At 37.6% G+C, this 16,574-nt stretch overlaps 1 protein-coding gene and 1 long non-coding RNA gene across 6 annotated transcripts in view; one reads left to right on the forward strand and one right to left on the reverse strand.

Moving 5' to 3' along the window:
- The window catches only part of LOC138334348 (vitamin D3 receptor B-like), a 580,118-nt gene that overhangs the window by 235,570 nt on the left and 327,974 nt on the right, over window positions 1–16,574 (forward strand). The window lies entirely within an intron of this gene.
- The window catches only part of LOC138334353 (uncharacterized), a 51,981-nt gene that overhangs the window by 14,626 nt on the left and 20,781 nt on the right, over window positions 1–16,574 (reverse strand). The gene's annotated exons all lie outside the window — the stretch shown is intronic.

Below are 16,574 nucleotides of genomic sequence, written 5' to 3' on the forward strand. Positions count from 1 at the left end.
GCGGGTATTTTGTATGGGTTATTTTAGCTCACCTGGCACGACAGGGCACCTGTGAGCTCTAATTGTTCATGGCGCGGCGTACTCGTCGATATTCCGTCGGTCGTTCGTTCCGTCTGTCCTTGTCAACAGTTCCTTTTATTCGCTACTACGTCATTGTGTTCTGAATGGTTTTTAACACAAATTTTGGGGCCAGAAAGCTAACATCCTTGGGGGCGTGGCGGAAACAGAAGACTTCTAATAAAATTTTGGCCTCTGTCCCCCCGGGGGAACAAGGAGGGGCGGTGGGCCCCCAAATGGGTGTGAATTTTGAGGTTTATACTATAAAATCGACTTCTTGTTCCTTGAAGTACGGCTTGGATTGAAGACCCAAATTTGGCCAGTAAGACAAACATCATTGGTGGCAAGGGCGATAGTACATGTATAAATTTTTTGGCCTCTGACCCCCCAAGGGGACAGGGTGGTGGCGGGGCCCAATCCCCCAATAGCGGGGGAATATTGAGGGTAAATTCCTATAAATCTCTCTACTTGTCCTAGTGTTCTAGCTTGGATAGTGAACCAAATTTGGCCAGATAAAAAACATCCTTGGGGAAGGGGAACGAACTTGATATAAATTTTGCTCTGACCCCCCGGGGTCTAGGCAGGGGCGGGGGGCCCAATAGGGGAAAATAGGAGGGTTTATCTGATTTAAATCGCTAATTGTTCTAGAATTCTGCATGGATTGTAACCAATTTGGACAGGATACATCCTAGGGGGAAGGGGAACTGAACTTGTATAAAATTTTTGCTCTGGAACACTCTGGGGTCAGAGAGGGGTGGGGGCCCAATAGGGAAATAGAGGTAAATCCTATAAATCGCTACTTGTCCTAGATTTCTGCATGTTTGTAAACTCCAAAATTTAGCCAGAAACATTCTTAGTGGGTATAGGACAGAACTTATATAAATTTTCGGCATCTGACCCCCCCCGGGGGCAGGACCATAAGAGGGGCGGGCCCACCCCCAATGGGGAAATAGAGGTCAAAATCCTATAATCGCACATGTCCTAGAGTTCTGCTGCAATGATTGAAACAAAATTTGGCCAGATAATACATCCTGTGTGGGGAAGGGGACATAGATACTTGTCTAAATTTTGGGACATCTGACCCCCTGGGGACAGGAGGGCGCGTGGTCGGCAATAGTGGTAACGTTTAGGGTAATCATTATAAATTCGACTACTTGATTCTTTGAGCTTTGCATGGATTGTAACCAACATTTTGGCATAAGGAACATCCTTGGGGGCATAGGTGGGAACAGAGAACTTGTAATAAATTTTTGCGCTCTGACCTCTGTGGAGGGACAAGGATAGGGGTGGGGGTGGTGGCCCAATAGGGGGAAAATAGAGGTAAAATCCTATTAAATCAGCTACTTGTCCTAGAATTCTGCATGTGTATTTGTGTGAACCAATTTTAGCGAAAAAAGAAACATTCTTTAGGGGGAATAGGAAAACAGAATCTTATATAGAAATTTTGGTTTGGATCCCCCCCGGGTTGGCTCGGAGGGGCCGGGACCCCCCCAACCCACCCAAATAGGGAGGAATAGGATGTAAATCCTATAAATCGCTACTTGTCCTTGTGTTTCTGCAATGATTGAAAACCAAATTTGGCCAGAAACAGTCCTTGGGGTGGAAGAGGAATAGAACTATGTATATTAAATTTGGATGCTGACCCCCTGGGGGCTAGGAAGTGTAGTGGGGAGGGGCCATATAGGGAAATTTTGGTAAATCCCTATAAATTCGCTGACTTATGTCTTAGAGTTCTGCTTGGATTTTAACCACAATTTTGGCCCCAGAAATGAACCATCTTGGAGGGTTAAAACAGGAATTCCTTAATAATTTTTGGGCATTTCAGCCCCTTTGCAGCAGAAAAGATGTGAGGCCCAAGTTAGGGGGAATTAGGAGGTAAATATTCAATATTCCACTTCAGAGAAAGAAAACAACTGAACCCTTATTGGCATTTCAAAACAGGAGGTGAGAGTGTACAGGCGGATTCAGGGGCCTTTGGGGCCTCATGTTTATTTAGCATTTAGTTGCTTCAGCCTTCCATTCTCAGGTCTGAGAGTTTTAGTCAGCTTACAGAGACCGTATTTATTCAATATCACACTCTGCTTCTGTTGGTGTTTTAACGTTTACTGTTACAACCAATTAAAATGTTTATAAGTATAAATTGTAGATCTTTATATCTCTGAGTTTGTCCGCCTCTTCAGGATTATTATACAATGTTAATATGTTTTCAGAAATTATTTAAGCGGTCGTTAATGTCATTTTCACAATTACATAGATATGGAGCTATTGACTTTAATAATGTAGTAAGCTGCAAGATTTCTGAAGAATTGCAGAATAGTATCTTGCAGAAAATACAGGGTCGAAATACAGGTTTTTAGCATCGTCCTTGTAATCTGACAATTGTATGTATGACCAATTGCAGTTTTGTTCATATTCTTAAGAAGATTTCGCATTTACAATATGGATGTACTATAATTAACAGCCTACATTTGGAGCAGCTAAGTTAGTTATTTTGGTTATGTAACTTATTGGATGTGGTCCGAGGTAAGGATTTCAGGTGCATGTGTGTTATTTCATCTGGCCGTTTAACTTGGAGTACATTCATTGTAAGGGCTAAACACAAAAGAAAGTTGACATACAATGATACTGTCAATTATGAGTATTGATTCTGTGTTTCCCAATTACTTGAAAAATGTTAGATATAATGAAGTTTACAAACATATTTTGTTTTACTCTTAACTAGCAATTACCATTCACTGGCTCTGTTTTTCAGACTCCTGTTACACTAATTCTCCTGACTCAAATGTTTTCAAATTGAAATTTGGGTGAATTGTATACGACGTGTTGGATATGGGTTATGAGTGTGTTTGATGTAAATCCTGGATTAAGCGTTGTATAGGCACAGTGAAGCCAATTTGCTTTGCAGGTGGATTGAGTCAGATGTTGTGTTATGGTTTTTCTGTTTCTTTAGCTCACCGGGCACCGTAGGGGTCGCCGGTGGAGCTTATGTTCATGGCGCTCAGGCGTTCCGTCGGTCTGTCGCTCGGTACGTCCGTCGTACGTGTCTTTGGGGTTGTCCTGTGCGTCTTCTGTCCCGTCATAAATTGTCATTTAAATCGACTTCTAGTCCATTACGTGTTCTGCATGCAGGGATTGTAACCATATTGGGACACACTACACTCTTGGGGGAGGGGGTGGGGGTTGGAAAGAACTTTGTAATAAAATTTTTGGCTTGGACACCCCCGGGGGCAGAGTAGGGGCGTGGTGCTCCCAATAGGGGAAAGGCAATTATTGGTAAATCCTTTTTTAAATCCGCTACTTGTCAGTAGATAGTTTCTTGTGTATGGATATGTAAACAAATTTGGCCCACAAACATCACTTGGGGGAAGGGGGAGTACAGAAATTGTTATAAATCTGTTGGCTCTGACCCGCCGGGGGGAAGGAGGGGCAGGGGTTCCTCACTTACGGGGGAAAAATTGAAGGTATATCCTTTTAAATTCGCTTACTTATATATCATAGAGTGGGAGTTGATAGTTCTAATGGATTGTAATCTAAATTTTTGCCACATAACATCCTTGGGGGATAGGGATAAATGAAACTTGTATTATGTTTGGCTTTGGATCCATACGAGGGGCAGTGGTAGGGGTGGGGGCCCCCAAAAGGGGAAATTAGAGGGTAAGAATCCTTTTAAATTAGCTACTTGTTCATAGAGTTCTACGTTGTGGATAGGTATCCAAATGTTGGCCAGGCCACTACACATCCAGTTGGGGGAAGGGGAATTTTAGAATTTGTATAAATTTTGGCTTACTCGACCCACGACCCGGGTGTGGAAGGACGGGGCGCATCGAGGGGCACAAATAGGGGAGGAATTATCGTGTAAATTCCTTTAATTAGTCTAATAGTCATAGGAGGTATACATGGATTGTACTCTAATTTTGGCCACCCAGAACTTCTTGGGGGGCAGCGGGAACTGAACTTGTAATAAATTTGGCGTATGACCACCCCCGGGCGGGGTGGCAGTTGGGGACGGGGCCCCAGTAGGGGTAATAAAATATAGGTATCCTTTTCAATCGCTATATGTAATAGAGTTCTTGAATGGTATGTAACAAACAAATTGGCCACAAACATCCTTGGGGGGGGGCAAGGGGGGTTAACAGTGCGCTGTATTAAATTTTGAGCGCTCTTGGCCCCTCCGGGAGGGGTTGGTGGGGGTGGGGCACCACCCCATCAGGGTAAAATTAGAGGTTAATCCTTTAATTCGCTATCTAGCGATAGAGTTATACATGGAATGTAGACTTAATTTTGGGCCACCCCAACATCGTTGGGTGGGTTGGTAGAAAACAGAACTTTGTTTATAACTTTATTGCTCTGATCCCCAGGGGGGCAGTGAGTGTAGGGGGGCGTTGGCCCAATGAGCGGTTAGGGGGAAATTGAAGGTTAATTCTTTAAATCACTTCTTCTAATAGAATTATGCTATGGTTTGTTATACCAAATGTGGCCGATGTAACTTCCATTGGGGGTAAGGGTGTAAACCAGAACGTTGTTTTATGTTTGGCATCGTGATTCCCCGGGGTGGTTAGGAGAGGAGGTGGGGACATCAATTAGGGGGAAAATAGAGGTAATTATTTAAATTCCTTCTGATAAGGAAACAATGGAACACGTATTCAGAAAATTATTTGGGCCATGACAAAACCAGTTGGTGGGTCGATTCTGGCCCTCTTTGGCCTCTCTTGTTGTTTGTAAAGTTTCAATAATTTTATGCCCATTTGGATGGTTACTCAAACAGCTATTATTCTTATTGACATGTATACAAGAGCAGTGAGGACTGTTCTTCGTATTTCACTAAGTTTGGGTGGATCAGTTGAGGAGATTCAAATGAAAGAGTTACAATGAGTCAAGTATCACTGGAGCTTTTTTTTAGAGTCGACCTTTTTTTTTTCTGTGTCAAAAAATTGACGATTAAGTAAGAAAATGTCCACGGTTTCCTGACACGAGTCTGGGCTTTTATTATGTGTCCAATTAGTTAGCGTTAACGAGAGTACCTTTCAGGTAAATATTATAGTTTGCTAAAACCTTACCATTTGAGGCACTCGATTCCGCCAGACAGTAATTCTCAACATTTTCTCTAAGGCATATCCTAGCTCATTATCGGATGAAATGAACATACAACACAAACTGTGGCACACAAAAAACTCGGTTGACTTTATAGAATCCAAGACTGTTGTTTATCGTAGTATTGTTCTCTATAGTAGGTCAGCATGTGTTTTATACTTCTCACAACAAGTTTAAGGAGCTTCCTACAGATATCCTGCAGTCAAGGCTTGCACGGTTTAGATTATATTTTCTTTTCTAATTTTTGTTAGTTCTTTTTTAATTTTGCATTTCTAGTTTTTTGGTGGTTTGGATAAAGGCCTATGGGTCCTTTTCCAACCCTTGTTTGGGATCGATTGGCAAAATTTAGGGACGACAATTATAGCATGAACCCTTACAACAATTGAACGGTACAATGCTAATAGTTATAGTCTCTTGTTCATAGTCTATTTCTCTTTGTAGCGTGAGATGCACATTTTAATCGTTGTCATAGGTGGTGTATCACGTTTAAAATTTCTTAATACCGTTTACAAATTTGATTTACTGATTTGTGTCCGTTTATATACACCTTATGATTTTTCTTTTTAACACGTTATTTATTGCAACGCTTGGTCGCACATGTACATGTAGGCTGCGCTGTCATGTGTAACGTATCGCATCATACTGTTTATATATAGGCCTACGTTGTAGTTACGGCGGTCGCCGTTCTGGCTATATAACTATTTAAGTCTTGTGTTTGATATATTGGTTTGTTCTAGAAAGTCAAGTTTCATGTTTATATTTTATACACGAAATGTTTCCAAATAATTCATACATCTATACATGTGCATATCTATAAGCGAGCATATAAAATATTCACCGCATGACCCAGATTTTGCCACAGGTGCGCTGTAACATTCTCGTACATTTGTAGCCCTTATCTGCAAACAGCACATATACAAGGGGCAGTGCGGCTAGCTAGGTACAGTTCTCTTATAAGGTCTGGAATGTGTAATTGCCGTGATGCGGTCGAAACAAAGAGAAAATAGTCTAATAACAAACAAATAAAAATTAATTTCAATTTTGTATTTAGTTTATATTCCCTTGTTTTATAGTGGTCCTCTTTGGATAATCCTCACCATATTTCGAAAAATATATGCATGCGTTACAGTTATGTACGATTTAAAAAATACATTAATTACTTGTGTAAAATGCGGAGGAATTGAGCGTACATTTTTGATGCTGAGTACGACACAGCCCCACCCAAGACCTGATTCAAATCAACGTCACGCTGTACGACCAATTTTCATTGAAAATGTAAGTATAATATTTACATCCATATTTTTTATTTAAATATTCATGTTTAAAATGAATGTGAAATGGGATCTGACAAAGTGTATACACTGTAACAATTATCTCCGCAGTCTTTGAGCACTCTGGTGATATACAGGTTAATACATCATTAATTTACATTGCAATTCTCTATTTAAAGCGAGTGGCTCTATTATTCGGCTTTGTGTTTTTGCTATTTGATAGGCAAATAGCTATTTAAGTATAAAGTGTAGTCAGTTTTAATAACGAACTGTAATATCTAATAAAATGTGTATACACAATATAGTACATTTTTGTATACATGTTTGTGTATTTCCTCCATAAAGACAATGTATCAGGGAAATTGGAATCGCTGTTTCATAGATACATTGTTCCTCTTTCTTCTAACATTTTTCGGAAATTCCATAATTTATCAGTTTTAAGTGGGTTTTTTCGTTGGGGAGGTTTTGTTAAAAAAAAATGCGTGGTAAATATACGACCTGTTTTTTATGCCAATCAATGAAAAAAAAAAAAAAAAAAAAACGAGAGCGCATTTTATTTATGTTTCTGCTGGGCTTGTAAGTGAGGGATAGTAACCCCGTTAGGAAGTTCGGATCTCAGTTTACGGAAAGCGCCGAACGTTCCCGGTTGAGAGTGTCCAATCTGCTTCCATAGTATGTGATTTAAAGGTAGATATATGAAGAATTAAAATTATGAGGGCCTTTATGATTAAATAAGAAACCAGAAACATACATGTATGTATGTACATGTATGTTTGCTGATAGAACCAACCCAAACGTAACAGTTAGGGACACAGGCTCGCGCAAGACTACCAAAGCGGTTACACTGGTAGATCTATCTACATGTAAGTCCTTAACTGTTAACAGCTATTTTTTTAAAGACAAATTTAGTTGTTGCATGATCAAGCGTAAGGTTACATCGAAGCAATATGTACAATGTAGCAAGCTTTGATCCCTAACGTTAATATATTCAACTAAAATATCAATCATGTCGATCACGATTCGACAGGGTATTACCGTAGTCCGCTACACCTGCCTATATTATTATGTGTTTTTTTTTAAATTTAATTTTAAAAAGTCCAATAATATAGGCAGGTAGATCTAGTACCGGTCCAAATAAACCAGTAGACTGTTTTACCTGAACACCGGACCCAGGGAGGTACATAACAATACTTGTGTTTGAACCGCGCCGTGTTTCAGGGATGAACTTGATGACAAAACAACGTGCATCATGGAGAAGAAAATAAGGTTTTGCTTAAGTTTGATTTTGGCTACTCTAATAATTTTCTTTTTATATCTCTTTTTTCTTGTGGCCTATACGGAGATAAAGGGAGGTAACTGAATGCTATAAACGAACGTTCGTGATTGGTCAACAATACCGGATGCTCACCTTACTGATCACAAGTTCAATCTGACGAAATCGTTCAAATTTAAACATTATCGTCAGACGGTCTGGAACCGGATCACAAACAAGTTATGAATGGATTTCAGGTTTAGTGTATAATATATTTCATGAAAGATCCTAGTGGACTAAATGCAGTACTCAGTAACGGCAAATGAGTTTGACGTTCACTCCATACTGTAAAAAGTTAACGTTAGGCCTAACATTGCCATTGCTCTAGTCTAAGTTCTAACGTGACGCTAACTTAAGTTCCAATATTGCAACACTTTTTGAAGACTAAGCCAAATTGTTAAATCTCCGTAAAACTTTATGTATATCAGACAAGTGCCCTAGTTGTGCCTTTTGCTGTTGCGGACCTTCAGTTTTTAGATTTTTTTCTGTTACCATGGAAACTCAAGTTAAACACACCAAATTACAATATCTTTGTGTTACCTGCTGTTATTTTTTTTACAATTTTACAATACTCGCATAAATTTAGAGTTATAATTGATTAATTGTTACTTTGACCTTGATATATTTGGGTTTTATGCCACGTTTTTCGGCTCCTTGTTTCAGGACTTGTTTACTTGTCAGTAGTGCATACAGTAGTCTACTGTATAATTATGAATAGACTATAGAGAGCTTTGAAGCATGTCTGTTCCATCCTTGTGTTTATGCAGGTTCAAGTAACACCAAAAATTTGATTAATAGTTATCTAGACATGATAAAATATGTTTGAATATATATATTTAAAGGAAGTTCAAACATTTTTTAATTTATTTTAAGTTACATATCTGTTAATACTACCCCATTCACATACCATGTGATACCAGATCTAACGTTTGTGTGAGAATAGTTTAATAGTATCTCAAGTGGTGATGTAATCTTCCAGCTGAAATGACTTTAGCGCAGAATATCATCTTTTAACATTGTTCCATCACCAATAGTAAAAATAGTCCTGCACAAACGTTATCGGGTATCATGTGGTATGTGGAATATTCCCATTGTTTCCTTCAGCTTGTTTGGTCATCCGACTGGAAGGGTCAGAATGACCTATAGACTATCTTCATCATGCTTTGTCCATCGTAATGTGCCATGTCTGTTATGCGTCGTGCGCTGTCTCGGCGTCGTGCAGAATTTTTTCATTCAAACAACTTCTTCTCAATAACCGAAAGGCCAAGAGTACTTGTATTAGGCCTGCAGCACTACCAAGTTTGTTTAAATAAATGACCTTCACCTTCATTGAAGGTCATGAGGGTAAAAAAGCTATAATCTTGTTAGGATGAAGAGCTACCAAATTTGTTCAGTGAATGACCTTGATCTTTGAAATCAAATATGCTACAATCTGTAAACTTAGTGTGTATTTCAGTTCTTTATATAATATATATATGTATTTCAGTTCTACTATGTGTATTCTATTAACAGTTAGATGACCGTTAAGGCCCATTGGGCTTCTTGTTAATAATAGTAATACAAACCATTTTTTAAGATTTTCTTTTCTTTTTTTTCAGCTGCTTCCGTTGGTGCAGAGGAACCCTCCAAATGTCAGTCCTCCAAATGTATGATACCGACGTTCATACAAGGTTCTCAATGTCAGTCCTCAAATGTATGATACCGACGTTCATACAAGGTTTTAAATGTCAGTCTCCAAATGTATGATACCGACGTTCATACAAGGTTCTTAATGTCAGTCTCCAAATGTATGATACCGACGTTCATACAAGGTTCTCAATGTCAGTCCTCAAATGTATGATACCGACGTTCATACAAGGTTCTTAAGGTCAGTCTCCAAATGTATGATACCGACGTTCATACAAGGTTCTTAAGGTCAGTCTCCAAATGTATGATACCGACGTTCATACAAGGTTCTTAAGGTCAGTCTCCAAATGTATGATACCGACGTTCATACAAGGTTCTTAAGGTCAGTCTCCAAATGTATGATACTGACGTTCATACAAGGTTCTTAAGGTCAGTCTCCAAATGTATGATACCGACGTTCATACAAGGTTCTTAATGTCAGTCTCCAAATGTATGATACCGACGTTCATACAAGGTTCTTAAGGTCAGTCTCCAAATGTATGATACCGACGTTCATACAAGGTTCTTAAGGTCAGTCTCCTAATGTATGATACTGACGTTCATACAAGGTTCTTAAGGTCAGTATCCAAATGTATGATACCGACGTTCATACAAGGTTCTTAGATTCTCAATGTCAGTCTCCTAATGTATGATACCGACGTTCATACAAGTTTCTTAAGGTCAGTCTCCAAATGTATGATACCGACGTTCATACAAGGTTCTTAAGGTCAGTCTCCAAATGTATGATACTGCGACGTTCATACAAGGTTCTTAAGGTCAGTATCCAAATGTATGATACCGACGTTCATACAAGGTTCTTAAGGTCAGTTCCAAATGTATGATACTGACGTTCATACAAGGTTCTTAAGGTCAGTCTCCAAATGTATGATACACGTTCATACAAGGTTCTTAAGGTCAGTCTCCAAATGTATGATACCGACGTTCATACAAGGTTCTTAAGGTCAGTCTCCTAATGTATGATACCGACGTTCATACAAGGTTCTTAAGGTCAGTATCCAAATGTATGATACTGACGTTCATACAAGGTTCTTAAGGTCAGTATCCAAATGTATGATACTGACGTTCATACAAGGTTCTTAAGGTCAGTCTCCAAATGTATGATACCGACGTTCATACAAGGTTCTTAAGGTCAGTCTCCAAATGTATGATACTGACGTTCATACAAGGTTCTTAAGGTCAGTATCCAAATGTATGATACCGACGTTCATACAAGGTTCTCAATGTCAGTCTCCAAATGTATGATACGACATTCATACAAGGTTCTAATGTCAGTCTCCAAATGTATGATACGACGTTCATACAAGGTTCTTAATGTCAGTCCCAAATGTATGATACGACGTTCATACAAGGTTCTTAATGTCAGTCTCCAAATGTATGATACCGACGTTCATACAAGGTTCTTAAGGTCAGTCTCCAAATGTAATGTAATAATCAGTTCAAATGTATGATACCTTCATACAAGGTTCTTAAAGTCAGTCTCCAAATGTATGATACCGACGTTCATACAAGGTTCTTAAGGTCAGTCTCCAAATGTATGATACACGTTATACAAGTTCTATATCAGTTCCAATGTATATACAATTCATACAAGTTCTAAGTCAGTTCCAAATGTATGATACTGACGTTCATACAAGTTCTTAAGGTCAGTCTCCAAATGTATGATACCGACGTTCATACAAGGTTCTTCAATGTCAGTCTCCAAATGTATGATACCGACGTTCATACAAGGTTCTTAAGGTCAGTATCCAAATGTATGATACTGACGTTCATACAAGGTTCTTAAGGTCAGTCTCCAAATGTATGATACCGACGTTCATACAAGGTTCTTAAGGTCAGTATCCAAATGTATGATACTGACGTTCATACAAGGTTCTTAAGGTCAGTATCCAAATGTATGATACCGACGTTCATACAAGGTTCTCAATGTCAGTCCTCAAATGTATGATACCGACGTTCATACAAGGTTCTCAATGTCAGTCCTCAAATGTATGATACCGACGTTCATACAAGGTTCTTAATATCAGTCTCCAAATGTATGATACCGACGTTCATACAAGGTTCTTAAGGTCAGTCTCCAAATGTATGATACCGACGTTCATACAAGGTTCTTAAGGTCAGTCTCCTAATGTATGATACCGACGTTCATACAGTTCTTAAGGTCAGTCTCCAAATGTATGATACCGACGTTCATACAAGTTCTTAAGGTCAGTCTCCTAATGTATGATACCGACGTTCATACAAGGTTCTTAAGGTCAGTTCCAATGTATGATACGACTTCATACAAGTTCTTAATAAATGTATGATACCGACGTTCATACAAGGTTCTTAAGGTCAGTATCCAAATGTATGATACTGACGTTCATACAAGGTTCTTAAGGTCAGTATCCAAATGTATGATACCGACGTTCATACAAGGTTCTTAAGGTCAGTATCCAAATGTATGATACTGACGTTCATACAAGGTTCTTAAGGTCAGTATCCAAATGTATGATACTGACGTTCATACAAGGTTCTTAATATCAGTCTCCAAATGTATGATACCGACGTTCATACAAGGTTCTTAAGGTCAGTATCCAAATGTATGATACCGACGTTCATACAAGTTCTCTAATATCAGTCTCCAAATGTATGATACTGACGTTCATACAAGGTTCTTAAGGTCAGTCTCCAAATGTATGATACCGACGTTCATACAAGGTTCTTAAGGTCAGTCTCCAAATGTATGATACTGACGTTCATACAAGGTTCTTAAGGTCAGTCTCCTAATGTATGATACAGACGATCATACAAGGATCTTAAGGTCAGTCTCCTAATGTATGATACAGACGATCATACAAGGTTCTTAATATGATCAGTCTCCAAATGTATGATACCAAAGTTCATACAAGGTTCTTAAGGTCAGTATCCAAATGTATGATACTGACGTTCATACAAGGTTCTTAAGGTCAGTATCCAAATGTATGATACCACATTCATACGAGATTCTCAATGTCAGTCCTCAAATGTATGATACCGACGTTCATACAAGGTTCTCAATGTCAGTCTCCAAATGTATGATACTGACGTTCATACAAGGTTCTTAATGTCAGTATCCAAATGTATGATACCACGTTCATACAAGATTCTCAATGTCAGTCTCCAAATGTATGATACCACATTCATACAAGATTCTCAATGTCAGTCCTCAAATGTATGATACAGACGTTCATATAAGGTTCTTAACGTCAGTCCTCAAATGTATGATACCGACATTCATACAAGGTTCTAAATGTCAGTCTCCAAATGTATGATTCCGACATTCATACAAGGTTCTTAAGGTCAGTCTCCTAATGTATGATACAGACGATCATACAAGGTTCTTAATATCAGTCTCCAAATGTATGATACCAAAGTTCATACAAGGTTCTTAAGGTCAGTATCCAAATGTATGATACTGACGTTCATACAAGATTCTTAAGGTCAGTATCCAAATGTATGATACCACGTTCATACAAGATTCTCAATGTCAGTCCTCAAATGTATGATACCGACGTTCATACAAGGTTCTCAATGTCAGTCTCCAAATGTATGATACTGACGTTCATACAAGATTCTCAATGTCAGTCTCCAAATGTATGATACTGACGTTCGTACAAGGTTCTCAATGTCAGTCTCCAAATGAATGATACTGACGTTCATACAAGGTTCTTAATGTCAGTATCCAAATGTATGATACCACGTTCATACAAGATTCTCAATGTCAGTCTCCAAATGTATGATACCACGTTCATACAAGATTCTCAATGTCAGTCCTCAAATGTATGATACCGACGTTCATATAAGCTTCTTAACGGCAGTCCTCAAATGTATGATACCGACATTCATACAAGGTTCTCAATGTCAGTCTCCAAATGTATGATTCCGACATTCATACAAGGTTCTTAAAGTCAGTATCCAAATGTATGATACCACGTTCATACAAGATTCTCAATGTCAGTCTCCAAATGTATGATACCACGTTCATACAAGATTCTCAATGTCAGTCCTCAAATGTATGATACCACGTTCATACAAGATTCTCAATGTCAGTCCTCAAATGTATGATACCGACGTTCATATAAGCTTCTTAACGGCAGTCCTCAAATGTATGATACCGACATTCATACAAGGTTCTCAATGTCAGTCTCCAAATGTATGATTCCGACATTCATACAAGGTTCTTAAAGTCAGTATCCAAATGTATGATACCACGTTCATACAAGATTCTCAATGTCAGTCCTCAAATGTATGATACCGACGTTCATATAAGCTTATGATACCGACATTCATACAAGGTTCTCAATGTCAGTCTCCAAATGTATGATTCCGACATTCATACAAGGTTCTTAAAGTCAGTATCCAAATGTATGATATCTTAATGTCAATTTCCAAATGTATGATACTGACGTTCATATATTTATTTCTCATAATGACAATTAAGCTAAACTAAAAAATGTCCAATGATCTGGTATGTAGAGTGTAGCATGCAGAGGTAAAAGTCTAAATAATTGACCTTCAACTTTATTCAAGGTCACAATGGCTTACAAAAGAGTTTCTGGTTTACTAATTTTATAAAATTTTTGGATAAAACCCCTAAAAGCTGCTGTTTCTTCATTGACCCACGACAACAGCCAACCCTGTTGTTACATTAAATGTGCATTGCTTCAAGTATTTGACTTGATGTCAGATAAATGCAATATAAAATTGAGTAAATTCTAACGGAATGATATATACCAATGACGAATGCTCATGATACAAAGGATAAATTTGAAATATGGATATTGAAATTGAATGATTAACTTGGATTGGTGTTCTAGTAGCAATGAACATGATGGCTTGGGACTCTGTACAATGATAAAGCCGTCACCAAAATATCTGATGCTCCCAGAAAATTCTGCTTCCCCCTCCCTTTATATAAACTGTATGATACATGACTCATCCATCAAAAAAACTTCCCTAACAAAAATTTAATCAATACGTTGGCGATCGTTGGGTAATAAACAGAAATTACTTTTATGCTATATCTACCATATCTTCAGTCCTGGAGTCCGCTTTAAAAGCAGTGATGGAATGAAACAAATTTAGCAAAACCTCCAGGACGTAAAGTGGAATGATGCATTTAGAGCGAGGGTTGAAATAAAGGCTTGATTGACTGTTCCCTGTATCAGTACCAATTACACGGTTTTGTAGATCTATTTTATACTAAATTCTCCATTATATTAAGCTTTGATGCTAAATTTCACAGCAAAGACAAAATATAAGTTTTTAGAATCTACCTCTATGTTGTATCGTTGAGAAGTTTTGTGGTAAATGGTTGGGAATCAAATAACAACATACAAAACATATTCTTTATTGTGATGGGCAAGATGCTCTGAGTACCCTAATCCTGCTGAGGTAGTCTATTGTGTATGTCAATAAAACGATGTCATGAACACAATGACTAACAGTGTATGTAATTAATTAATATATTCAAATGAGTATCATCTAATAAAATTGCCAAATTGATAACAGATAGTATGTGTATACAGTATAAAAATGACAGCAAACTTTGTAAATGGTTTAAAGATGCTCCACCGCTGACAAACAGTATTTTTTTTCTCTATCAAAAACAGAAGCATGCAGACAAATTTATTTTTCTCCAGTTACAAAAGTTACTTATGTTACACTATTACCACCATTGAAAACTTTGAGCTTCTAATTTTACTTCAAGAGAAAAGTATTCCAAATAATTTATTGCATCCCGAAAAAATTCCCTGGCAATATGTCCTATATGGAATGAAGTACTGATTGCGCATGCACCAAAGACAAAATAAAATATCTTATATTATTTTTTATGTCATACATATATGTACATATCAACTATTGTTCAAATGGAGAATATCATTTATGCTCTGTTGGCGATGGAGCATCTTTAAGTTCAAGTTCTTTCGATATTTGTCTGTTACAATTAAATGACATTGAAAAGTCATTATGGTGATTTGAAAAACACAGAGTGAAATTTATGAAGCAAATGAATGTAACAGCTTGGTTATGTAGGATGTGTTGTATACAGTCAGCTTGATAATGTCCCTTCTATAGACGGAGATGGTTAGGATAGTTGATGAGAAAACAATTTCTTGTTGAGTAAATATGATACCATTGTTATAGAATGCTTTGACTACAAATTATCTGCATTAAATTGTTTTAATTCAAATTAAAGGAATATCTACTGGTCAAGGTACAAATTTGGTATATTTCTTATTCAATTTGAATTATATCTTCCTTGATATAATTTATAATGAAATGTTGAAATAATAAAGATTAATTACCATTTCAAAATTTTAAATGCCACTTGTAACAAAATAGCTGGTATATATACTTCTAAGCATTTTGAATGCCATACTCAAGCTAATAAGGCTTTAAATCCAGAACTTGTATACATCAAACAGAGGCTGCACTATTTTATCTGGCTTTTGTTTTCACCACAACAAAGCCCTTACCAAACAGATCCTATCTCTCTGGTCTCTCATCTCCAACACGCAGGGATCCAAAACTTACCAAAAATCCTACATTGTTGTTGTAGATGGTACAAACACCTGTTTCAGAGTTCCTTGTAAGATGTGTTCATTCTCTCTTTTAAACCATTTATTATTTTTTGTCTTGCCACATTTTTTGGCTGCTGTGAAATTGAGATTAGAGGTTCAATCCACACATTTTGAGGGAAGAGGAATTTTTTCTGCACCGAATGTGAATGTGTATCCAGATTCCTAGGCTTGACTAGATACTGATTAGACTGATGGCAGGATACGCTTCATGTCGTCCTCATTTGTTATAGAAATATAGGTGTTTATCTTCATTTACGCTTCATATTGTGCTTTTTGTGGCGGTAACGAGAAAGCAAATTACTACCGAGTGCTGATTTAGAACATCATGGATCTGTAAATTATCGGATGGTATCTGGATATTTTTATAGGCTTCTCAGTACATTTGTCACGGTACAAAAATAGTAATTTTTATATTTCAAACATTCGTTCAGATATTTCAGTATAAATTGTATTTCAAATATAGGAGATTATTATAGTTGGTTTGTATTAAGGATTTTGGAGCTAAGACTAGATAACTGGATTTGAATAGTGTTCATTAGTTCGAGTTGACCAGTG

Source organism: Argopecten irradians, chromosome 11 (assembly GCF_041381155.1).
Source record: "Argopecten irradians isolate NY chromosome 11, Ai_NY, whole genome shotgun sequence".
NCBI classification, from domain to species: Eukaryota; Metazoa; Mollusca; class Bivalvia; order Pectinida; family Pectinidae; genus Argopecten; species Argopecten irradians.